The sequence below is a fragment of the Centroberyx affinis genome, unplaced genomic scaffold (assembly GCF_046629955.1).
Source record: "Centroberyx affinis isolate AG114_WGS23_722 - 3 ecotype Tasmania unplaced genomic scaffold, CSIRO-AGI_Caff_v1 ptg000508l_1, whole genome shotgun sequence".
Taxonomy (NCBI): Eukaryota; Metazoa; Chordata; class Actinopteri; order Beryciformes; family Berycidae; genus Centroberyx; species Centroberyx affinis.
The window spans coordinates 103,375-130,614 of NW_027279159.1; positions in this window are offsets into that span (position 1 = coordinate 103,375).

Consider the following 27,240-nt stretch of genomic DNA (forward strand, 5'->3'; position numbering starts at 1 on the left):
CCTTTCGCTTGATCCGGTCTGTTTGTTATTGTGTGTAACCAAGTCAATCTCCTATGATAATCTATATATAATGATATATTTATTTAGCCTACTATACTTATTTATTTAGACAATCTGTATGACTTCCACCTACTCGGCCCATTACTGTCCTCTCAGTTGCTGCTGGATAAGGCTGTGTTGTCCTCATCCTCCTTCCCCGCCTTGAGAGGCTCTGACCCCGGCCTCTGTTTGCTCCTCTCCCCGCTGTGACAGTCTCTCCACCGTGTGCCCGGCAGCTCCCTGGTGTACTCTCTGTTTCGGGACCCCCTCCCTCAGTCGCCTCAAAGAACGGGTTGAAACCCGGCGGTAAGATCCCGTTCCGCCCCACCGGGGAGAGGAGTGGGAAGGGCGGCTTGGGCGCGGATGGGCTGCTGTGGAAAGTCCGAAGGGCTCCGGCAAACACTTGGGCGTGATAACGTGGCCCGGGAGCGCCATAAACCGCACCACCGTACAGAAAACAATCGTTATTGGGGTTGAAGATCCGCTCCGATGAGGGTGGGAGAGTCAGGAGAGAGTCGGGAGTGGGAGAGTTTTAGTGGATGTACATGGATGTGACGGTTCGCATTTGCCCCGTTGGATTACATTGCAGCCCGTTTCGCGGCTGCCTACGCGATTCGCTCAATACTGGACCAATTTCAAAAATTGTTGTCCCCATTAGTTCCTAAAGTTGGGAAAATAAGGTCCAGGTTGAAAAATACCTAAGTTACCCTTTAAGGTGGCTGAAATCTGACAAAAGATTTGTTTTTTTCCACCCTCAAATAACCCAATAACAATGTCAATTCCATGTTTACAATGTCAACTATGGGAGAAACAACAACAAAACAACAAAACCCACGGAGCAGGGCTTTTATTGGAAGTGCTCATAGGAAGTGCTGAACAGCGCAATATTAATATCAATATTAGAAAGATGCAATACAATCTGAACCAACAGGTTGACGTTATAAGAGGATATAATAAAAAAAATTACAAAAATATGCTTTTGTTGGTGCTATTTTGCCGCGATTTCATCAGCTCTGTTTCATGGGCAGAAAGAGGCATGTTCAACGAGTTTATTGGGATGCCACTGAAATAACTTGTTATATAGGTTATGAGCCAAATTTATTTATTTATCTAGCAGGTGACATCAAATGGTAAATGCAAGCGATTTTTTTTTCTCATTTGGTCTCGAAATTGATCTACAACCATACTAACCATTTTTTTATTTTTTATTTATATTAGCACCAAAGAGCTCAAGCAAAGAAATGCATCAAAGCGGAATGCCTTATTTGGGCAGAAAATTTACGCCAGACTGTGTGTACCGTGGTCCAGGAGAGAAAGTTGCAGGCATCCAATACTGCCGCAAGAGTCTTTACCATGGAGTCTATGGAACACCCGGTGCGTCCTATACAGACGCAGAAGGGTACCTTTAGCGTTGTTATAGCGACGCCAAGGGCTTTGACAAAGAGTCAACATAGGACGAGTTGGGAATGAGAACGGGTTGACGATGCCGGCGACCGGGGTTCAATTCCCAGTGTTTATGAAGGACAGTCAAATTATAATTTTTTGCGAAGTTTTTTCTTATTTAACCATTACCAAAGTCTTTCCCTAACCTTAAATCTTCACTAAGTTTGCACAAGCTTACTCAACTGAAAACAACAGGCAAGACCGCTACAGAATTCAATGATTTTGCCCTGAAATTTGGCTTCCCCACTAGAATGCCCCACGATCAAGGAAAATATTTTGAGAGTCAGTTGTTCAAAAGCCTTCAAAAATACACAGTCATCACAAATTCTAAGACAACTCCCTACCACCTGCAAGGGAACCGGCAGAGTGATTTAATTGCACGTTGTTGTCAATACGGACCTTGGATGAAGATAAAAAGCAAAACTGGAGTGATTATATATACAAAGTCATCCACGCACAAGAGGTTATTCTCCTTTTTACTTCACCACAAGATCACCATGTTTATCTATCAACCTTATCTTTGAGCTCCTCAAAAAGGAGAGGACAGCTCAGAGTTTGAGGTAAAGCCAGAACGTGGCATAGGCCACGGTAGAATACTCCATTGCAACATCTTGCAATGGCCTCTCACTGGAGGAAACAATCCCTAGAACTGTGTAAAATTGTCCCATGGTCAACAAAATAAGAAACTTACAGATCCTGAGACAGTGGAAGTGTCAGAGGACTCAGAGCTTGGATGATGAATACTATTACTAGGCTAAAAGACTAAGACAACATTACAAGCCAGAAAATCCAAAATATTTAATCTTGCAGATGATCCGTTACCAAAACTGTCCAGTAAACAAGCTACTTGTGAGTCCTTGTGACTTCTTTTTACATGCCCTGGTTCGCTAGTAATTGGGCAGTGTACCTAAACTAACCAAATTTTCAACTATGGTTCGGACCAAAGAAAACAAACTGCAGGTATTATCGCACCCTACAAAGTTTGCAGATAAAAGAGGATGACATGGTAAGAGAACGCATCAATTCAGGACTGGTCTGGTCTAGAATGAAAACTGTAATGCAAGGCATTACACACTATTGGCTAGCAGTCACTCACAAAAACAAGTTCATGGTCTTAATATTTCCTACAATGAAATTTGACTTGACCATGAAAACTATTAGCTTGAACAATAACCTACATAAAATGTAGGCACTTAGAAAATACTAATTAATTGTAAAAATATATTTTGTAGAAAAGTGTAGAAAACTTTTGTTTGTTGGAGCATGTTGGAGATGACTGCAGGCAGGTGCGGTCCGCCCACCTGCATAACCTACAAATTAAATGGGATAGGCTTGCTATTTTGGATCGGTAGTGATTAGTAGATCAGTCATATGCCTATATGTCTTTGACCATGTCAAATGCACACAATATCATTGCCTCCCTTTTTCTTATGGGTCTACCGTCTGAAAACCAAAATGACAGGAATCTGTTGTAGTGATGGAAAACTTTCATCCCTGTGACAATTACTGCAAACACACACTCAGTTCCCACAACAACAGCTGGCATCACCTAGCCAGGATGTTGGCAAAGCGGGTAGCTGACAACCCCTCATTAGATCCCATTATTGTATTGGCATGACAGATGGATGGGGAGACATGCCAGCCTTGTGAATTTCCACTCTATCTTTATTTTGTTTTCCCATGTTACTGCTGTTTACATTTACCGAAAAACTCTGTTAAAAATCAGTTTAATTAATTGTATTCATCTCTGAATACAATTAATGCAACAAGGCCAATTCACACTTTTGAATATTACAAAGTTATAAAAAATCGTACACCTCAAAAATTTTCACAATCAATGATTTACTTTTTTGTTGTTTATCTTCCAGCCATTTCACTGTTGAATTATTATGAACGTTTAATAGTAATAACTTAAAGGAAAATTCCACCCTTGGATACTCTTACACTGTTATAGTATCATCATGTGATGTCCAATGCATTCCAAGAATTATTTTTTAATTCTTTTAAGTGATGTAATTTACCTTTTTGTTGTATCCACTTTCCCTCAACCTGACCCAGAAAAGTAAAGTACATCACCAAAAGTTGTTTTTAACAGTGTTAAAGTGTTTTTGGGTGGATTTTTCCTTTTCATTTATGACTAGGTTTTTTTTTTATTTTTACATACTGGGCCAGTGAAAACATACTTGGTGCAATGGGCAAGTGGATAAGATTCTTAGGCTTTGTTCAGACTGTTGGCAAATCCGATTTGTTTCTTCAAATCCGATCTTTAGTTCTGCATTTGCAGCTTTTTGTTTTTGTTTCATATCTGAAAAACGTGCTGCCAGTTACTGTACGTACGCACGCTGACGTTGTTACCACGGCAACCAATGCAGATAGCTTAACGGTGCCTGAACACACAAATCCGACCTGCTCACTTGCAATGATATGGATATATGGAATGATATGGAGACATGATATGGAGGATATGTCTCCATTGTGTTTGTGTGCTACACACATCTGTGTATTTCTGCTATAGCCAGATAAAAAAATACAAAGGATGTATTGTATGTGAGGTCATTTTGTCCTTGTACTATGTGTGTCCATATGTACTGTGAAACATTCTAAGCTGCTGATATGCCTGTGCAACCATGTCATCATTTCTGCACACAACTTTGTTAATTTGATGTGTCTTAGTGTGTTTATTTAATGTGTCTTACATGTTCTCTATATCTTTCTCTGTTGCGAGTTGAGTTGTGTTATAACCATGACCGTTCGTTGTTTATTTTGGAAATACAACTATGGGGTTTTTGCATCTGGTGATTGACATCCAGGTTGAAAAAGCTGAAATAAATCTGACTAAGGCCTTTACATGCCTTAGTAAATTGAAACATTGAGCAGAAATGGAACTGTGTATATTATTTAGATTATGTGTTAGATTATGACCTTAACCTGATTAAGGTAATCAGATAAAGTATTGCCTTAATCGGGTTGATTGAGTGTGCATCTAAAGGTAGCCTACTCAGTACTGTTGATCACAATATAACTTTTTTATTGTCATTTTGTCACTGCTACAATGTGCATTCAGTGGCCTGTGAAGCCTTGTTACAATACGACAGTACGCATAGGCCTACAATAGGCTAATAATTAATATAATAACTAATACAATAATCATTTATTTCCAAATTTGGATTTATGTCCCAGTCCGCCAGCTGACTCTGGAGTCAAAATTCTCTGCAGGTCCAAGGCAAATCATATATATATATATATATATATATATATATATATATATATATATATATATCGCCAAACTTAACCTTTAAGTTGTGATCTCAAGAAAACCATTGTATTAGGCTATCTCATGATAATGAGATAAATTAATTGTGATCACGAGAAAAACTGGTAGCTCAAGATAATTCATTTGTGATCTGTAGATAATGGGATTAAAACCTAGAGTATATGAGCAGCCATGGCCACATTTAGCTGCAGTGAGAAGTAACAGACTGACACATTTGCTTAACCTATAAATTACTGGCATGAGCTAGAATGGTTGGCTGCTGAGCTAACCAGAACCTACCCTAACGTGTCACACTATACACACTACATGCAACATGTGACTGTAGGTAGGTGTGTCACAGGGTGGAAGTACCACTGTTCTTGTTTGCTGTGGTTATTTTATATTGTATGATTTTATACATTTGTTTTAGTGGTTATTTTATATTGCATGGTTTTGTATATTTTAGTGTTTGTGGTGGTTATTTTATACTGCATGGTTTTATACATTTGTGTTTTAATAGTTTATTGCAGTGCTTGGTTTTATTTGCATGCTTGTAGTTTGAAAGCTGTTGTTGCTCAGTGAGTAACGCTTGTTTAACTTCCTGCTGCTGGCATATGATTAACAATTACCTGCACCTTGGTCAAGCTCTCAAATTGATAGACATTGCTTGTGACCTATCGGACACGAGGTTGCAGTGGGGAGCAACCAACGGCATGCTGGAGGAGGGACCACACACCTGGGGGCACGGAAACAAAGCCTGGAATCAAAGCAACGCGGGGAGAGAGAGATTGGAGAGATAAGAGCGGAGACACGAAGGAAGGACACGGGGGATCGCAGGCCGGCCAGTACGACAGAGAAAATCACCCAGAGTACTACGGCGTGACACAGATTACGGGCAGAGTTCAGAGCTCTGCCCAGTTGTGTGAGCAACGGGAAGAAAAGTACTCTTAGGCACAAGCGGGTGGGCTGGTTGTGGTAGGATTGGTTACTGCCATTTGTTTCTCGTTGCCAGTGGTCGAGCAGCAGAGGTCACGGCCACCAGAGAACAGTGGTCCCGGGGAGGACGAGCCAGCAAGCGACCGACGAACGAGTCCCCGCGTACGGATAAGGCCAGCGTCACAACAGCCGTCAAGTAGGCCTACGGCCAGGAATCCCCTTGGGTCTCCAAGGACGTGACTCTCCTTTTCCAGAAACCGAAAAGACTTTTAATTATTTTTATTTAAACAAACACTATTTATAGTTTTAACAGATTGTATTTATTAGTTTTGGTAATAAATTCTTGTTAACCCATCTCCCGGCTCTTGGCTCCTTGGTTGCCTCAGCATTGCTCCCTACCCGATCAAAAATAACCTTCCTATCCATTTTTCCCTCTCCCCTCCATTACAGGTGTGCTATATATACAGCATGACTACTGTAGTATGTATAGATGCACAAACCCAGGTTGGACTATGACACACATGGACCCATTTCACACATTTTGTGGTCCAACATATGCATACTATATATAGGAGCAGGCAGCAGTGGGTGTGAACACTCATCAGCTCTTTATCGGGGCAGTGGCCCTGGAGCCACAAATAATTGCTCACTATCCCGCTGGGTCTGCTTCTTCCGGTGTGCATTTGGCTGAAAAGAAAAAAAGAGACGGAAATTAAGAGAAACAAAAGTAGGGATTAATGCTGCACTTACTCAATAACCACACAGAGATCCCTATCCACTCTTCTCTCATTGAGCCGGCCATATGACTATTAGAATTCAACGTTTAATTTTAAGATCTGCAAACTTCCCCAGAAAGGCAGACACTGTGGGTGCATTCCATTTGGCCAAAATGCATCCTCTCCTCCGTCCTCGCGGCCTCGTCTCCTCGGTGACTCGGCATCCAAAAATGAGCCGCCATCATTAAGGATGTTCCAATTGGTTAAAAGATGCATGAAGGATCCTTCAAGTCTCCTCGCCTCCGTCCTCCAATAAGGCGTGGTCGGAGGATACTCCATGCGGAAATAATGAGTGAAGTCAATTAACCATTGGCACGTGCGGATATAAGCCCGCCTCCATACCGTCAGAAAACGTGTGGACATTGGCAGAAAAAAAATCCACAGGTGTAAGTAGCCCCAACTTATTATATATTTTTCAAACAGAAATAGCAGAGGTTTTAAATGTTAGCCGAACATTTGTTAATGAAGGGTTATACGTTAAAGGTTCATATACTGACAGATCTGTTGTAGTTGTAGGATGTCAAACTTTTCCCAAATAGGCATCAGGAAATGATCTTAAGGCTTGAATGTGATTATAGGGACAGAGGAGACGCGCCAGCTGATCCTCCAGCGCATAGAGAGGGTGAGTGGGGGGCAAGTAACGTGGATTTTATATGGAGTTATTTTATAGGATTTATCATTAATATGAATGACATTCCGTGATCTAATAAGCCTGAATGAAATCCGTTCATTAGGACATAGAAATAGCCTATAAATGCACACATGCGACTCTTTTACCATGCGCGTCTCTTTCTAATAGGACCTCAAGTCACCAGCAACGGGCTCTGGGACTGAGGATGGGGAGCAAACGGCTGCAGCTGGCCCCGGTTCTCCCTCATGCATGAGACTACCGGCGGGAGGCCGGCGGCGCTCCCTCTTGCTTTAACAGACTCGTGTGGACCAGCAGCCGGAGTCAGCCGCTGTGCGCTCCCCATCCAGCCCTGATCCCAGTCCCCCTGAAGAGCAACCGGGGCCATCAGATGCTGCTGCCCGCTCCCATGTGTGACCTCCGCGGCTTCCTCGGGTCCCCCGGCAGCCGAGAGGTGAAGAGGAGAGGGAGCGCTGCTGGGGTTTCTCCAGGAAGAGGCCGAGGACGCACGGGCTGAGCAGCAGACGGAGCGATTTTCAACTATATTAGAGACAATTTTATTTTATTTTTTTAACATAAAAAAAAAATAAAATGCAAATTTCTCTGCCTTTTAGGCGTAGCCTACCTCTGTTTCCATTTTCACCATATTCATAACCTTGGTCACGGTGCGTAATGACCGTTGCCATGACAGCACATATTTTCATCATAAAGGCCGGCATGTTTGTCTTTTGCTGGAATCACTTCTGTGTCTTCTCTGGATCACCAGTTGGTTTGATGTGTCTCTCATTCAGTATTCATCATGCTTATGAATTGTGTTTGTGTGTGTTGACATGGAATTTCTCTTCAGGAGAATACATTCTTACTAAACATTAACAGCATTTCCTTGTTTTAAATCGCACATTTTGCTCTTACAGCTAGATCTATGATTATTTGGGAATTTATTTATTTATTTAGGAATAAAAAGAAAGCACTTTGGTTCATTGCCAGTGAGTGTCAAACAGCCCACATGATCGTTGTCTAATCCAAGTCGCATAAAGGATAAAAGTTGGACAATTTGTATCGCACCTTTCTTATCAGTGCTACAAAGTGCTTCACAAAATTAAAATGTAGCATACAGCAGACAGAACAACAAAAAAACTGAATAAAAACAGAAACAGAAACGCTTTTTAGGCGTTAGGATTTTTTTTTAAGTGTTCTACCTTCATGGGGTAGACAAGGCTCATTAGAGGCTGGCATAATTTAGATGAATTAAACATTAATCTGAACTTTGTTAAACGTTTTTATGTGGATAAAACATGAGCCTTAGAATAATTTAGACAGCTGTCATCCTGCGCAAGAGGAGCCTCAACGCAGCGCTTCACACGTCAGTTCAATATGGCGGTGTGAGGATGTTCCAATTGACAAGCCAGGTTCACTCGCCTCCTCGCATCTTCTCCTCGTTTCCTCCGTGACCTTTGACCGAGGAGTCGAGGAAGAGACGCGAGGCGAGGAGACGAGGAGAAATCGTTACCAAATGGAATGCACCCTCTCACATTTGTTTACAACAGCACCAGACGCCCTCCACCACTCCATCCACAACACACACCTATAGAGTAGGGCTGGGTTAAAAAAAAAAGGATTCTCCAGCACATTGCAATTTTATTTCGTACAATTCAGAATCAATTCTTATTATTTTACAACTTTTACTATTAGCTGTCATCTCACTTTCTGCTTCTTTGGTGCTATAGCTGAGCTTTGATTAGTACAGTAGCCCCAAATCCACACTTAAATCAGTCTCAACAAGTCAAGGAAGGTGTGAGGGTGCATTTCGGATTTCAAAACGAAACAGAGAAATAAATGCCACATCATTTGTCAGATTTGTCATTCCAGTTTGAAATACCCTAGTGCCACGACAAACTTGCATCACACACATTGCACACTAACATCACTAGACAACACTTGGATGGTACTAAATATGTGGATCTGAAGCAGTCTCAACTGGATAAGGCATTAATCTGTAAACTTCAGTCCCTGCAAAGAAATAACAGCATCTGTAAGGACATTTGCCCTATAGAAACACATACAAAAAAACCTTCCACTGTGCAGTATATGAAATTTGAAATATGTTGGATATACTCTCATAAAAGTATCAGTACATTTGATATACTATAGGTTTACAGTTTCATTTTTTTTTTTTACAATTTTCACATGTAATATATTTTTTTCTCTGGAATGTGTTCAACTGACTACTGCAATAAAGTGGGCCAAAAACTCAAAATAGCAATCTAGAATATATTTATTAAATCATGATGAAATCGAGCATTGACTTTAGATAGAATTGAGATGACAAGAATCAAAATTGAAATTGAATCGAAATGTTCTCAAAGATTCTCAAAGATTCCTATCCCTACCACACACAGTAAAATACTTCTATGCTGATCCCAATCCTCCATCCTCTATCCTCCGCCTCCCTCTGCATGAGATACGTACAGGCCAGCTGGAAATTAGATTAACATTTTATCCAGCGTTTCACTGTGGGGTGGCTACACGCTGACACAGGGGGGGTGAGCCCATTAATCCAAGACGTGCCAGCTATGGAGCAAAGCCGCTATTTCTTTTCTACCTTGTTACACTTAATAGGCTCAGCTGTTTGTACTGATTTAATCTGGCACCCGCAAGTTGCCTGAGGTGTGCCCTGGCCTCAGATCCAAAATCAAATCAGCAGATGGTTTCCACTGAAAACTGCATCTCTGACAAATCAACCTATGTCATCTAGGCCGTCCATTTCAACTTGGAGGGGGGGGGGGGGTCTACTCTGTTTGAGAATTAATCTTATTTTTCAAGACCTTAATTTTACCTGACATTTCATCATTTTTGACAAAACACTCATTGTTCCACATCTTTTTTTTTTGGCATTTCTGCTTTCAGACAGTCACAGTGGAGAGAGACAGGAAAGACAGGGCAGAGAAGGGATGACATGCAGCAAAGGGAACAGGCCAGATTCTATCTCATGACACTGCAATTAGGACTTAGTCTTAATGGTACACGCACTACCGGGGCACCCCTCTTTCCACATCTTTATGTAATAAAATATGCATGTAATATAATATACACACACTCTTTTGGGGGCAAGCAATTTGCATTGTGGTGGAGAATTTCCAGACGTTTTCACGATTCACGGGGGAGGAGGCGGGACTGAACAACCTGCATATAGTGGACATAATGTGGTATAAATGCCCTTCAGACTGGTTACATGCAGTTTTTAAACTTATAGCTCCCCAAGTGATCAATGTTAGCAATGCCCCTTCAGAAATTCTACCTCAGTCTCTCAATCTGAAATGGGCACCTAAAACAAGAAGGGCAAGGGCACCTGCAATGAGACATTGGCTGTTTGGTTCAAAGTAAATATACTGTACTTTACTTATTCCTTCCTTGAGAGATAAGACTTCTAAAAGTAGCCTACCAATGACTCCTTAAACTTCCAAAAGAATGGTTCAAGCAAAGACAGGTGCCAATGAATACTTTATGACAACATGAGCCAGTTAGTTGTTTGGATATCGACATCTGATGAACCATACCATAACAATATCAGGATTGATACAGACAGGCTCACTCAGGGAGACAAAAGATGTTACGCAGAGTGTGCGCGCGTGTGTGTGTGTGTGTGTGTGAAGAGGAAGCACTCAGTGGTGAGGGGATGACAACAGAATTCAATGCTGGACCGCACCGGTGATTAGCAGTCCAAGCTGCAAGTCAAACTGCTTACCATTCATGGCTGGAACTTAAAACGCTTTCTATGCTACAACCGCAGGGCTTCAAAAAGTGGTATATGTGACACTGGGGAGCCTGCTATCCTAAAGAATTAATCACAACACTTTCACTCAGACTGATACACAAGTCTCTCCACCAGTGAGAGTATCTGACATTAGGGAATGCATGAAAAGTTCATACACTTCTCTTTCTTTCCCCTAAAGGGGATATTTCAGGGAACCCTTGGCATTTTGTTGGTATTTCATAATGTCCTCAAAAATAAGAGCAAATAAAAAATGTTCTCCTCCGCTTTGCTAGCCTTTGATTTTTTTCATTGTAACTTAAAAGTAATAACATAATGGAGTTTTGCGTTCAGGCAGGACACAGAAGTCACACGTTTCTAGTCATCTATCAGCTGATCACAATCCATTCTCATAAGTCTATTTAAATGACCTCCTCCTTCACTGATTCTTGCTACACCAACTGCTGCACCCACTCTGCTGCTTGGTAAAGCTTTACCTCCACCTGCCATAGTCTCTCCAGTTGAACCTTTGTTGCCGTTTGTTAGTGATACCAGGGAGCAGTGTCGCTGCTCTGGCTCTGCTCTGTGTCACCCATGGGGGGGGGACGTCTGTGACCTGCCTGAGCTAGTGTGATGCCCCATTTCAGTCCGTCACTTTTATTCAACTCTGAATTTGTCCAAGGGCAGCAGATTCCCTTGTCGCCAGAGTTCAGGGACAAAATGGCCTTTATTAAGTTGGGCAGCAGTGGTAGCAACAGGGGTGAAGATTGAGTGTTGGTTGGGGGGCAGAAAGAGCCAGGAGTGATCCAGCCCATCAGTGAGGTGCACCTGTGCCTAATCAACCACTGCCTCTATTCACGTATTCTGTTACATCATCACACAGCCATCTTGGTAGGAAAATAACAGGTGATTGCTAATTTAACAGGTGAATATAATCAAACGACAGCCACAGCCAATGCATGTGACATCATGGGAATACTATGAATATCTGCGCATTTCAGTAAACGCTGACAAAGGAGAGAGAAAGACAGCCAAGGTATCTTCAAAAATATGACAACTATTAAAAGTGCTTACTATTATGATTAATAATCATAAATGTCATTCAATAATAGTAATCCCATATTGTATTTGAGTGTATGCAAGTATTACTGTCTCTATTCCAGATTATGCCAGGTCACAGTACATGTGAACAATGGACAAGACAGAGAAAAGACTTATGTTACGTTACCCCAGATACCACTATTTCTATTGAAATTCATGACAAACTTTATCATTATGAAAGGAGAAAGGGCAGAATTTCCACTAAAACTATCAATATTTCTAATGTTTCCCTGCTGTCCCTTCAGTGGACAGATGGATAATAGCCTGAGTGAATAGGGTCAGGCCTCCAAATTCAAGGGCAAACCAGCCTGGGGGATGAACCGAGTGTGTCTGTGTGTGTGTGTGTGTGTGTGTGTAGTAGTGGCAGTGTGACCGTAACATATATCATCGACTGACTCATTCTGTGCTGTCAGTTTGGGCATAAGACACAATATTTTACCTAAAAGGGTAAGTTATTAAAGAAATTACAGTCATTAAATCTGTCTTTCAGAAGGGTGCTTTGCCATAGAAACAGCCTGTTTCATTATTATGTACAATGACTGGGAAGCAAGAATCCTAAATTAAAGTCTAAAGTGATTTCCATAGAAATAGAGTCTCTCATGTTCATAGTCAAGCTGATCTTTTTGAGTGAATGTAAAGATGAAAGTGGCATACAAGAGAATGTTACTTTGTTGAAGATTCCTTCTGAAAGAGACTTTCTAGTCAGATTGAACTGAGAAGCTTGGGCATGGTGTCATAACGGAATTGGCATAAGAGTCAGTACATGTTCAGTCAGTCAATTAGCCTAGAGAAGAAGAAGAGAAAGTGAGTGTTAGAAGAGAAACTGTTAACAAATTGTGGATGACTGGACATCTGAATAATACAACAGAGGCAGAGCTAGTCTTTGGCTTGATTACAGCAGTCTGACAAAAGCAGTGCCTTTAATGCCAAGATGCAAACACTAACCGTTACAGAAGTCTGTGATTAAATGATAATATCAACACTTCCAGAGGAACTAGATCATCAGTCATTCAGCCACTGATTCTCAGAAAAGATAATGAATCTTTTAACACAGATCCAGCAAGACTATACACTGACAATGTAATATCCACTCCCCAGTCACTCACAGCCTTGCTTATCCACTCACTAATGCATTCAATGGATATCACCAGGTATTTTAATTATATCTCTGCACTAGCCACATATAGTGAATTGATGCTGTGAACCTAATCCATGACTCCTATTGGTAGCATTTAGAATCTATATATTTAATAGTAATCATTAAATCCATTATTTAATCTTGTTAATAACAGTCTACACAACATGGTAATTTATTATATCTATGCTGTGGATACAAGGAAATGTATTGTACTGTTTTACCTACAACAGTATTCCACTGTAGCTAAGTGGCTTGGTTCCACCAATGGCAGGATCTTCCTATTCCCCCAAACAGATGGTACATGAGGAGATTCAAGTGAGCAATAGCCCTCCAGACTGTAATAGGAGCAATAAGAATGCAAGGCCATGGATCTTAAACCGTTGTCTATGCATAGCTATATGATGGACTGTGAATGGAGGCACAGCGGTTGGGTTAGGTTACGACAAAGAGACACTTCCTTCTTTATCATCCTGCATGAGCCACCAACGCATAAAAACATAAAAACAGAGAGTGCCGCCCTGGTGGGCTTTGTCACCCTGGTGAGGTCCCGTCACTGCATGCTGAGAGTAAGAGGGCAGTGGGCACCTTGTAAGCTTGGTTTTGCTGTGGTTCAATTGATTTTGCTGTGGTTGCACGAGTGGTGAGTAGTGCACCTCCTGGGGCATCTGCCCTCATAGTCTACCTCCCTTCAGTGGCCTTAGCCCACTCTAGTGGTTATTCTAGATTTCAGTAGTTTAAAACTAAAGATGCTATGTTTTGTGCCTTTATTGTAATAATAAAAAAAAAATTCTACTGCTTTCATAAACTGCCTATAGCAGTTTATTTCCGCATTGCCTAACCCATTCCTTCTTCAGCTTCTTCCAGTCTCCTTTTTTAAATTTTTAATAAATTAATTTTTTTTGTTTGGAACCAAGTCACTGTCTTTCTTTAGTGGATGAATGGATTACCTATGCATTACTACTTTGGGTATTCAGTCTATTGCATAAGTGTATCTCCTTGGGTGAAATTCCCAACGTGCCGTTGTTGGCTTCCTACTTCCTTACCACGACATCACAGATATAATGGCAAAAAATAAGATCCCAGGAGATTTGCTTTGTGTAAACATAGGCTTATCAGTCAGAAGCCAATTTGAAAGGACAATGAGGACCCCAGAGGTGAAAAAGAGTGAATCTGAGGCATCCTGCTGGTTCAATTGGCTAAGGTGCATAGCATGTAATAGTGACGTCCTGGATTTGAATCAAGCCCAGGACCCTTGCCGCATGTCATTGCCCTTCTAAAAACTCATGTGTGGTTACATTCCAACCCATCCAACAGTGGTGGAGTAAATCCAGTGGGTGGTAAAAGCTGTGGGTCAACTTGCCACCAGTGAAAAGCTTGTGAGCTAACAAGCTACTGCCAGTATACTGAACAACCCCAGTTTCTCAAAACTTATTGGCAGTAGGATCAAGTTAGGTCATTGTTAGTCAGTAGAGTGAGATGATCCTATTGATGGTTCTTTTTTTTTCTTTTTAAAAAAAAAAAAAAGGTCTTTGTAGAGTATGATAGTACTATCAAACCCAGGATGATGATAGTACTCTACAAAGTCCATTTTTTTAATTAGCTTGTTAGCTTTAATTAGCTTGTGAGCTACACAGCTACTATAGCTCAAAGCTACAAGCTAATTAATGGTGGTAGGCTAAAGTTGACTGCCGGCTAACGGCTAACACTACACTCACCGAGCACTTTATTAGGAACACCTTACTAATACTGGGTAGGTATCAGCTTTCAGCTCAATGTCAACCGGCTACCAAAGTGACATCGGCCTCCAGGTTCGACGTGTTGCATTCTGAGATGCTTTTCTGTTTACCACAGTTGTAAAAAGGTTATCTGAGTTACTGTAGCCTTTCTGTCAGCTCCAACCAATCATTTTCCTCTGACCTTTCTCATCAACAAGGCGTTTCTATCCGTAGAACCGCTGCTCACTGGATGTTCTTTGTTTTTCGCACCATTCTGTGTAAACTCTATAGACTGTTGTGTGTGAAAATCCCAGGAGATCAGCAGTTTCAGGAATACTCAAAGCAGCCCGTCTGGCACCAACAACCATGCCACGGTCAAAGTCACTGAGATCAAATTTTTTCCCCGTTCTGATGTTTGACATGAACATTAACTGAAGCTGCTGACCTGTATCTGCATGATCTTATGCATTGCACTGCTGCCACATGATTGGCTGACTGGATAATTGCATGAATAAGCAGGTGTACAAGTGTTCCTAATAAAGTGCTCGGTGAGTGTAGATTACTGCTGTTGGATGCGTTGGAGGAGGATTGTGATGGTACACAGTAAGGTTGTCCTCCATCTGGTCTGCCTGACCAGGCGAGCTGGATCCCCGTCCTTGACATTGTTCTGGCTTGCTTGCAAAATATTTTAAAGGCTTTTTAAAATCATTTACAAATCGTTTACAAATCATTTTATAAATTTCAGAATTTATTCATAGCTTAAATACAAAATAATGTAATTATTGACACACATTTAATTAATTCATTTTTATTTTTTAACAGGTTTATTTGGTGTGTCATTTAGATGTGAATTTAATTAATCTTTTTTTTTTTTTAAACAAATCTATCAAATAGTCAATAATAATTAACACAGACCTAGTCTATAATAAGGTTGACACTGTAAAAGCTCCATAGAGAATTCTTTACAAAGTGTTTACAGTTAATATTCAATTTCATTATTTCAAATAAGTGGGGTCAACTCAAACTTTCTTGTGGTTCCCAGTGATGAGTTTCATTCTTAATTATGTAATATTCAAAAACAGCCACTGAGAAATAATTTTTAAAGGGATAATGGAGTGAAATAAGAGATTTGAGAGCATCAGAAAGCCGTGTCTGAGAACAGCTGTTTCATCTCTGATTTATGCCACTACCTGGGGTCTTATTAAATCCATCCTTCTAGAAGGCATGAATAACAGGGAAATAATTGCTGAAAAAAACAAACCACTGCTTTGGCATAAAATGTGAGAGAATGCTGATGACAAGCCTGGAATAAAGGTCAGGATAGAGAAAGATGAGTCACCTAATAACTTTCAATAGGCAGAGAAGTAGACGAGAGGGGAAAGCGGAGGCAGACAGACAAGGTTAATGTCATACCTAGAGAATAGAAATAGACAGGGAAATGGGCAGAAGGAGAGACAACAAGAAAGGGAGACTGGGTTAATGTGATGGAGAAAGATGACTGGACATGAAACAAAAAGAGCCTTAAAAGAGATGAGAAGAGAGACCAGAGAGTGACTGAGGAGTGAATGAGGGTGACAGCCAAATATCAAGAACAGAGAAAGATAGAGAGATGAAGAGAGATGGAGAGGGGAAGAGAGAAAGAGAGAGAGAAGGCACAAGTTTGTACTTAGCCAATGTCTGCATTTTCTCACTGGGAGCTACAGACAATAATGCATCAGGTGTTCCATCTTTAATTGATTGTTAAACATTTTGCACTATACTGAAATGTTTAAGAGATAAATCGATAAGATGTGGACAGTGGTGAGGGTGATCCCTAAAAGTTCATTTTTTTTTATATTAAAGGAATGAAGCCACTCTGAAGTAGGAAGGGATCATTAGTTGCAAGAGCATCACCAATTAAGGACTACACTTCTCAGGCAGGGAGGTACTTGCCTCCACAGCAGAATTACAAAAGAACATCCATGCCTCCATATCAAAAGGCAGCCTGGTGGAATCGTCAGTATTGTGGTCCGTCCGGCTGCACAAATGCGTCTGGCCCTGGCACATTAGTAAACTATTTTAGCTAGGTGCGTGGCCTTGTGTTTAGCAAAAGAAACTTAACCCAATCAAGTTAAAAAAACTGTGACGCAATCAGTAGGTGCCACATCTACACGTTTGTTGATATGACAAAACTCATGTGTCTCACATCCCTGATGCTAACGTTACGCCTATGCATGGGTATTTACATTAGCTAACCTACACCACAGATAACATTAAACATTTCATCTTGGATAAATTCACAGTAATATAATGTTAGCTAAACAGTTAGCTGTAAATTATATTTACCATTTGTGTGTGACGTGAACTTTGTCCACCACAATCCCCTTGGCCACCAAAGGCTGCCGAATACAAGTTGACAACATCCACGAAGGATGTCTGAATCGCTGTGGGCACCATGCAAGTTGCATCGATTACACTATTCTTGAGAGCCGTCATTGTTGTTTTTGAAATTCAGCAGCACTTTCTTTCCTTACCAACTAACCTGCCCCAACGGGCTGATTAGCAGCTCATATTCTGAGCCAGAGTGTGCACAAGATCCGTCTGGTTTCGCGAGGGTCAAGATGTCAGAATCAGAATTACTGCACCAAGTAGCATTGGTGGTGGAATTTGTGCAGCGACATTTTTGACAACTTACAGAGCAACACATAATGCTGGGACATCATACTATAAAGCAAGGAATCTCTGTCTGTGTGTTTGTGTCCATCGCATATCTCGAGAACCGTTCATCCGAGCGACTTCACACTTGGCGGGTGTATTGCTGGGGACCGAAGGAAGTGCAGTGTCGGATTTGGTGCAATTTGGACACGCGATACGTTCAATATTAATAAACTTTGAATAAACAAGCGAACAGCGCTCTGTGCAACAGCAGGCCGCAGTATTTTACTGCTAAACTTACTATAGATCAAGAACACAACATTCTCAAATCCATCCAGATCCTGCCTGGGAAGAGCACTTGCACTTGAGAGAGTTATTAGCAAGTTCTGAACACAAGATAAGGAGGAAATGCTCTCAAAAAAACTTTTCAATATTTCCACTCATTCAATGTTCATCTCTCCATAGCCTGATGAGTCAGACCCATGGAATGCTGTGGAAGATACACCTCCCATAGGAGCAACCTTGCACCTCATCCACTTTTCTTCAGCGCCTGAAGACGATGCCGAAGACAGCATAGTCTGACACTCCACTGGCAACATGCTGCCCGACGTGCCCTGTACTGTTTACTGCCATCGATCCCCGTGCATACCGCTATGAGTGCGGTTGGTTAGAGGCCGGTTGGCTGTCTCTCTGAGCCCTCCCTCTACTAGCCACCTGGGTTGAGCAGTGAGAGCAGTGAGCTCTCTCACTAGGCTCCAGGTTGCCAAGAATCATGGGGCAATGCTTCAATATATTCAAACAACCATCCCAGCTAAGAGCGGAGCTCACTGACAAGTCACCACCGGCCGGGCTTGTCTCTCAGTCATCCTCCCCAGAGCTGCTGCGCTCTGTCATGTCTTTGCACAAGAGACAGACATGAACGGTGGGTTAGCTGTCTAAGGGATTGAATGTGCAGTCATGTTATGTTAATAACAATAAGCATTTACCCCTTCACTAAAAAAGCTAATTCCCAACAGAATTCCCATTTCTTTTGGGGCCCACACCCCAGCGGCTTGAGTGTTGAGTACAGCGAGCTCTCACAGAGAATCCATCCTCGCTGCCTCTGTTGTCACACCGCTGCCTGCTCTCTGTCTCTGCACAAGAGCGGCAGCTCAGCCGGCATTTTTACATGAGTGATGAGAGTGGTAGACTCACTGACATGAACCCAGTATGCAGCAGATGAAGGTGAGGCACCAGCTCGTCAAGAATTGTTGGGTAAACCGCTGCCATCCTGATGCCCAAGAGGCATGCGCCAAAGTAGCTGTCATCAGCACTGCTCAAGCAGCAGGCGGATGTATTTGAGGGCATCTGATGAATGCGGAGGTAGGCTGCCAAAGCCTAAAGGCTTGCTCACACAGGATGCAGAACAGACACGTATTGGCTGCGTCATGTAGCCCACTTCCTTTTGGTCCCCATGTTAACGGTTCGGACTGTTCCCCGGCCACAGAGAGGAGCTTGCAGCTCATAGACCTGCATCAATAGTTTCGATGTCTAGGTGATTTTCTCTGCGTACCGCATATGAATGCATCAGCTCAGTGTCTGCGGTCATTGATATGGTTTATCATGGTGCCTTAAGGTTTGTTACTAATTGTAAACTGTTGACTCACCACTGTACCTTGTTTGCTATGGTCGGGTGGACTTCTTTTCACATGCATAAACTCAGTTTGACAAGCTGTTCGAAAAAGCTAAAAGCTTAAGAAATCAAGCATAAAAGCTTGATTTCATCCTTGGAACAACAAAGAGGCCAGTGGCAGAAGATCTTACTAGTTGGCTCATATTTAGTAAGTGAATCTGAAACGTATTGTGGTGCTAAGCCATTTAGAGCTTTATAAACAAGCTGAATACTGAAGTCAACTTTAATGTTTACTGGAAGCTAGTGCAGTAATCTAAGAACAGGTGTGCCACAGTTTTTGCCCCTAAGAAATTTAGTATTTTCAGGGATCCTTGCTGAACTAAATAATAAAAACAGAAAAATAAAAACAGAAAAAGGAGTAATGCCACCATATTGAGGAACAACTGATAAAAACATGCCCTTGTTATGCTGTGCAATGGGGTTGTGATAGTATTAAGGGGGACAAAGGCATTTCATCTTATAGATTGCCTAAAAGATGAGGACAGGCAGCAGATATGACTTAAAGCAATTAAGAGGGTAGAGTGGACACCAACCGAAAACACCCGATTTTGCAGTGTGCGCTTTGTGTCAGGCAAGAAGAAGAAGAAGAAAGGAAGGCCAAACAACAACTGGAGGCGCTCTACAATGCAAGAGCTGCAGAAAGTAGGGACCTGGCAAGAGGCTAAGACTCCCTAGGGGTTGCTCCCTAGGGGGCCAAGAGGATTAAGTCATTCACTTTGTGTCAGGTGAGTCCCTTGCCATAGTCACTGTTGCCAACTTGGTGATTTGACACACACACAAATATGCGTGTGCGCACACACACACACACACACACACACACACACACACACACAGTAATGGGAAATGGGGGATTTGACTAATGCTTGAACCTCTCCCAATAAAATAATTATATAAAAAAAACCTCCCTCTATTTCAGGTCCCTTAGACTGGTGTCTGTTCTGGAGTCTTCTGTTTTGTTTATAACATTAGCACTATTGTAATGAAACCATGGTATTATCTCTATGGTTACCTCAGCAAAACATGCCATCTTGTTTGGCTACACTGATTGAGCCAGTAATTACACTCTGAACTAAAACATAGGCATCAATTTAATTTACTAATAAACTTGGCGGGGAAATTCTTCAAGCAGGATTTCTCGACTAAGTAGTTCTAAAAGGATTATATAACTTTGAAAGTGTTGTTCACAGAGCTGTAACACTTGAGTCCAGTCTCATCTTGAGTCTGGTCTCAAGACCATTTTTCGTACGTCTTGGACTTGTCTCAGTCTTGTGCCTATTTTGACTTGGACTTGTCTTGGTATCAGCCACTGTTGGATGTTGACTCAACTTTTTCCTGCCTATATAAATATTACCTAAGATACATTTTTCTCCACTTGGTCCACATTTGTTTTTTTAGTCCCCCGTGTTACAAACAATTTAAGGGATTAGGACACCTGTGTATAGTATGTAACAGTCCTAAAACCTACATTACATGCATTGATTAGTCAAAATCCCATGGATTAATTAGTTGAATTTTAAAGAATAAAGAGCTCCTGCAGCTACATCTGCATGTCTGTTGATCTTTAACAACTCCTTGTACACTGTTTATTGCCTGTTTTTGGTCTTGGACTCGATTTGCTCTGGTCTCAACCTCCTTTGCACTTGGTCTTGATTTAAACTCAACTCTACCTTGCCTTGGAATTCACTTGGACTAAAGTAAGGTGGACTTGACTACATCTCTGGTTGTTTATAATGACAGAACAGTCATGCATGAGAATGCATAGGGGTTCATGCAGTTCATACTGTTATACAATAGTTCAGGGTGGATACTTTTTTCATGTTTATGGTTATGGTTGTTTATGGCACTTTCTAAAAGCCTACGGCTGATATGTCATTATTATTAAAAACCATTTAGACTACAGTTTTTATTCTCATGCCCACTAAGCAAATTATAGCAATAGGGGGTAACAGGGGGGACTTCTCAACCAGATAACTGTGATGGAGAACTGTTTGGAATTGTTGATGTTTTGGCAAACTGTCCCAACTGGGAGACATAAAACAGTCAATTATAAACTGAATATAAATGTCTTTGTGAATCAAAATGTATGCCTTCATTCTCACTCAACTACTCTATGCATTGGTGATGTTTTGTTTCCACTGTCGTCTTCCTACCCCCCATGGGGTAAATCAAATCAAAAAACAATAAAAAGTTGGTCATCATAATAAAAAAAAAAAACTACTCTATGCAACTGGATGATCCTCGCCATAACCCCCCTACTCCTAACTGGGAGACACTGAACAATCAATTATAAACATCTACCTGATGCTGTGAACTGCACAACCTGCCCTCCTGCTCTTCACTGTGGGACACTGAACATTTATGGACTGGGAAAAAAAAATCTTGATGATGAAAAATGCAAATGAAATAGCCCACTTTTTTGTTTTTTTTTGTTTTGTGTATATAGTATGTTTTTGTAACAAACTCCTTTTTAAAACTATATTTTTTGTTTAATCTGTATATTCTGGTATAAATAAAAATCAAAAGCTTCACTGGGAGGAATATATCTTTGGCTTCTGTGCCCCTACCCACATTTCTGTCAGTTGTATTTCATAAAGACAAGCTCCTGATGGCAGTAGTCTGGAGTGATGGGAAGAAACAGCATCCCCTGCTGTACTGAACAGATGCTCAGTTAACATGGATTCTTAATTCAGACAAACGTCCCCTTGCAACGTCTGTGTGTCAGCAGAGCAGAGGAGCAAACCCACCGGGACAAGAAAAAGCAAAAATATTGGCCTCACTAACTGCCCTTGCTACATTAGTAATCAATATAATTACACCACTCCCTGCACAAATACAAAGTGTACGAACAAACAATTCTCTCTCTTTCTCTCTCTATTGCAGCTCTATGTGTGTGTGACAGACAGTAACAGCAACACTAGCAGACTAACACAACAAACCCCGCCCCTTTTTAATCCAAGTTCAATTGAGAAAAGCCGAAGTAATTTTTCTCCTCGTCAGATGGACACTGGACTGCTAGCTTGGACTGACTCTTGATTTAGCTGATAGTTTCATGGTTAGATGCCTACAAGCTACAGCTAAACTCTTTATTGTTTCCAAATGCAAAATGACTTTTCAAAGGGTTGACATCTAGCAGAGCACAACCTCTTTGCGTTGAGTCAATATAATACTGGATAATTCTAAACAAGAAAGAAAACAATTATGTCTCCAGTCTGCCAGCTAGTTAGTCAGTTAGTTATTGAAGTACCGTATTGTCAGGTTCATCCTCCCATTTAGTTCTATTAGGCTTTTCACCCAGGCCATGGCATAATGATCTCCACTATAGCTATGGTAGCTTATGTCATGGAAAAATATTGGCTTCATAAGAAAAGAAGATGAGAGGTGAAATAATTTGCTTCTTATAATAAGTTATTCTTAAAGTTAAATTTCCATATCTAACAAACAAACAAAAGTAGCTTAGGCTGTAATAATGTTATAAGTTTAAGTATAAGTGAAATCTATTATCTATTTATATAGTCAAGCAACAAGACCCAAAGTGCTTTACAAAAGAAATAACAATAAAAGAAGTAAAAACAGTTGCACAACCCAAGTTAATATTCCGCCATGATAAAACTAAGAAACTGTAAAAGAAAGACTATGCATCAAACTGGCCTCGTAAGCACAGGTGAACAAGTCAGGAAAAGTATTATTGAGTAAATGTGACATAGGCCAGCAGATTACAGTTCTGGTTGAAGTAGTCAGCACGATCCAAACACCTGACTTAGTATTGTGGTTCAATACTCAGTGGGATGCTTATTTTGCAGAACTTCCTGTGCCATGGGAAGGTGTGGTAGATGAGGCATAAACAGTGAAGAAGCTTAAATGCACTCAGCAAGCAGCAGAGGCTGAACAGCAAGACTGGAAAACCCTGTTGTACGGCACATCAGTCATGTGGGAGGGGGGGGGCGTTGCATTATGCTCCATGCTTTATACGTATGTTAGCTGGATAAACAGGAAACAGCTTAAGTGCAGAGCCATCACCATAACATTTGTTGCAATAAATGGTCAAATCTTGCGACAAGATCAAAATCTTGTGACAAGGTCAGCTGTCCTGTTGATTGTTTCCTGATTGTTGGTATAATTTGATTTCTCAATTGCTGAGTGGGCTTTGTCAAGCTATGACAGTTAGCCATCCCTTTAACCGATGATTGCTGGTCCAGTTCAATTTCTGGACTATCAGACTTCTGGACTTTCTGGTGCTGCTATTTCAAGCCAGAAGTGTCTCGTTAGCCTATTGTTGAGACCATTAATGAGGTTTGAAATTATTGGGTTTAATGTTGTGAACTAAGTTTTAGCCTAACTTTAGGTATAAGGTAGTGTAGATGAGTACAGTTCTGATCAGTTCTGGTGCGAGCAGGCAGATGGTTCTGGGACACCTTAACTTACTGGTAACCTTTCTGCGGGTGTCATGTCACCCGCTCTCAGCCACCCCTCTTTCCTTAAACATCCAAGTTAGGTTTCAGCATATATATACTGTAGGTGCTCAGCCAAACAACAAAAGGGATAATTGAACCAGATTGTGTTTATTGCCAAAAAAAAAAAATGCCTAACCTTATCTCCCACTGAATCCACCTCAAAAATTGCTCCTATTCTTCTCCTTGAGATATACCATCAGGCAGCCAAAGTAAGGTGTTTGGCCATTAAATTAACCACAGGCTCTCATTACTAGTTATCATTTCAGTTGTTAGTCCATGTACATACCTATATAACATTCCAGAATTAGAGATAGTGGTAGCTTGACAAACTACATTTTTTGAGAGTAGTTAAGGAGTACCCACTGTTTTCATTGTGAAATAGTCGGTTTGGTAAACTTGATAATGGAATAGTGTAACAACAGTGTATACTGAATCTCCAATCTGAGATGTCTTGGCAGAGATGGGGCTTTCTGTTGGTGAAGGATATCAGGGTGAATTATCCATTTCTCCAATCTTTTGCCGAGTTCTGTAGTCCCCCCCCCCAAAAAAAAAAAAAACCCTTACAGCCACATTTCAGAATCAGTGTCTCATCTTTACAATCAACCTGCAGAGATTCAGTAACAAGCCCTTGCTGTGAGTCCTCACTGAGTGCTACAATCAAAGGCCTTTAAAATGAGCCTTTTATCAGTCTTTGTGTGCCTCAGAAGATCCAGCCAAAAGCCCAGAACACGATATCATCCCTGTTTCATGACTCCGTCAATGCATCTTGCTAAATCTAAAAAATGTGCTCGGGCACTACTCCTATTTGAACAGGCTATTTACTACATCCATTACTTTGACTGTGAATTTCACAGAACATTTTATAATTTAGTCACAGTGTCAAATAAGAATTTTTGAGTGAACAGAGTTGTGGATTTAGAGAGAACATTAAATACAAATGGATATTCAGAAATGTAAATCTAAACAAAAGGATTAATGCCTACTAGGTAACATTTTCTCAAGCAAATAAGGAAGGAACCTCAATAATCAGCTTGTGGGGTTATGCTTTCTGTTAAGAATTAAGGCACTAGACGGTGGCAAGAACATGAGGAAACTTTGAATGCTCGAAGTCTTTTCTTTGATCATGGTGAATAGTTCTCTAAGAGGATTAAACTGTCGTATTAGATAGATTGGCCTCTGAGGGGATAAGTATAAATCCTCCAAGTCCCAGCAGTGAGATCTGTAACCTTTTGCAATCTGCCACAAATGGCAGCATTAGTTAAAAATTCAAACCCTCTGCATTTAGAGTTTGCCATTGCTTGTCATGCATGGCACAATACTGTATGTCAGAAGTCATTGGTGAGAGGAAAGTGAATGATCTACCAGCCCTGCCAAAAAAAAAAAATATATATGTTTGCAGTAAGGTGCATACATATTACCTAAAAACATATAACTAGATTGTGGTTATTTCAGTGATACTGCCATGACAACTCAGTCTAGCCTATCTGTCTTTGGCTGTCAGATAATACTGTTACAATTTCCTGTCATCTCTCCTTGTCACTTGCCTCATACAGTATCATACACCCTGGAGAGGGAAGATCAATATCCAATGCACAGAAGAGAACAGGTTCATTCGCTCTTCACTTCAAGAGTTGTGTACCCCATTTCCAGATGATCCCTGCATGGGTGACAGGTTGGGCAGGACAGGAGGGAACAAGAACAAATGTCTTGGTTCTCCAGCTGTCACTTAGAGGCAAGACAAGTCGAGTTGGAAATGTTCTGAGAACGCGAGTGGATTTGTTTGGATTAGTCAGAGGCTTAATGAGCCTCCTGGGCTCCTATCATTATTTCACAAACAACCTAACCCTTCCAACTCAGGTTAAACAATGTATGAAATTAATTTATAAATATTAATGGCCTTTCCTAATGAAGCCCTGCTAATCCACCTGGCTGTTTTGTGGCGATGGTGTAGATGGAATGTTTTGAGCTGCCCCCTTTAGGCTGCTTATCTCTTAGTTTATTCACAATGTGTGAGTGATCAATGCAGTGATTAAGTCTCACCTAAGACCGATTTAGCTTTTTATCTGTCTCTTATCACTGCCATCAATGCTTCAGGATCTTTCTCCAAATCAGGGACAGACACACACACAGGGAGAAAGAAAAGACAGAATGATACATAATATGTATGAAATCCACTCAGTAATTACAGAGAAAGATTAATCTTCCATTCTATTGAATGTCTAATAATCTCTATAATAATAATAATAATATATATTAATATATATAGGAAATGTATATATATATATATATATATATATATATATATATATATATATATATATATATATACAGTATATATATGTATATGTGTGTGTGTATAATAATAATAAAAAAGATTTTTAAAAAAAACAGACAAAAAGATAAAATATATATAAAAGAACAAGCAAAATACATTGCATTAAAAGAATGCGCTTGAAAATGCTTGAAAACGCTTGAAAATGCTTACAGAGCCCCAATCTTCTTTTGAATGGGGTAATGCACTTTTAAGGAATATAGAACAGCAGGGATTCTGTAATGTATGCCGGTCCTAAGCCATTAAGAGCTTTGTATAAAAGTAAAATGATTTTAAAATCAATACTATAGGACACTGGGAGCCAGTGCAATGTAGCTAAAACCGAAGTGATATGCTCTCGCTTCCTTGTCTTGGCTTAGTAAGGGCCGTACTTTGGCAATATTTCTAAGATGGAAGAATGCTGTTATGGTCACCTTGTTTATATGGGAATTAAAACTTACATCAGAATCTAAATAACACCCAGGCTTGCTACTTCTGATTTGATCCAGGGATTCAGGTTCCCAAGTCTTGTGGAGGATTTCTCCCTTTTGGCTTTGGGGCCAACCAAAAGGATTTCTGTCTTATCTTCATTTAGTTTGAAGAAATGTGTACTTATCCAATCATTGATAGCAAATAGACAAGTAGTGAGGGAGCTTAAGGCATCTGCATGATTTGGCTCTACAGAAATGTATATTTGTGTATCATCGGCATAGCTATGGAAATCGACATTATGTTCTCTGATAATATCACCTAATGGAAGCATGTATAGTGAGAAAAGCAGAGGACCGAGACAGCTTCCTTATGCAACACCATTAGTTAAATCATGTTTCTCTGATACACGATCCATTACTTAATGAAAATTGAGTTGTTCTGCATTGTATTTACTTCCGCATTACCAAACTTCACAAGGCCACCGTGGCCGTGTGAGGTTTCTGTGTGCGACAGTCTGCGATATCCATCTGGTGACATTTGGTAATCAATCGGTCCTCCACGACTTCAATTGTTTTTGAAAATTCTGCTACGGAGCCATGCTGGGAAGCTCCAGGACTGTTCTATGGACTAACAAACTTCACCAGAGTTTCAACTGGCATGGGAGTGAGTAGATAATGACTTAGTGCCAAACTAGGTTTAAACTAGGTCTAACCCTACCTGAATATTCATCACTGCCACTTAAAACCAGAGGGTTAGGAACCAGAAGGCGGCATGCCTGATCAGCCCAAAATGCCCAGTTTTTATAGAAAATAGTTCCTCCTCTCTGTCTTTCCTGCCTCTCTCCACTGTGACTGTACAATGACAGATACATTGTAGCTACTGTCTTGTTTTACACTGTGTGTCTGTATTTCATATTCATGATAATTGCTGACACTTGTTCTAGTAAGCCTGACCTGTTGA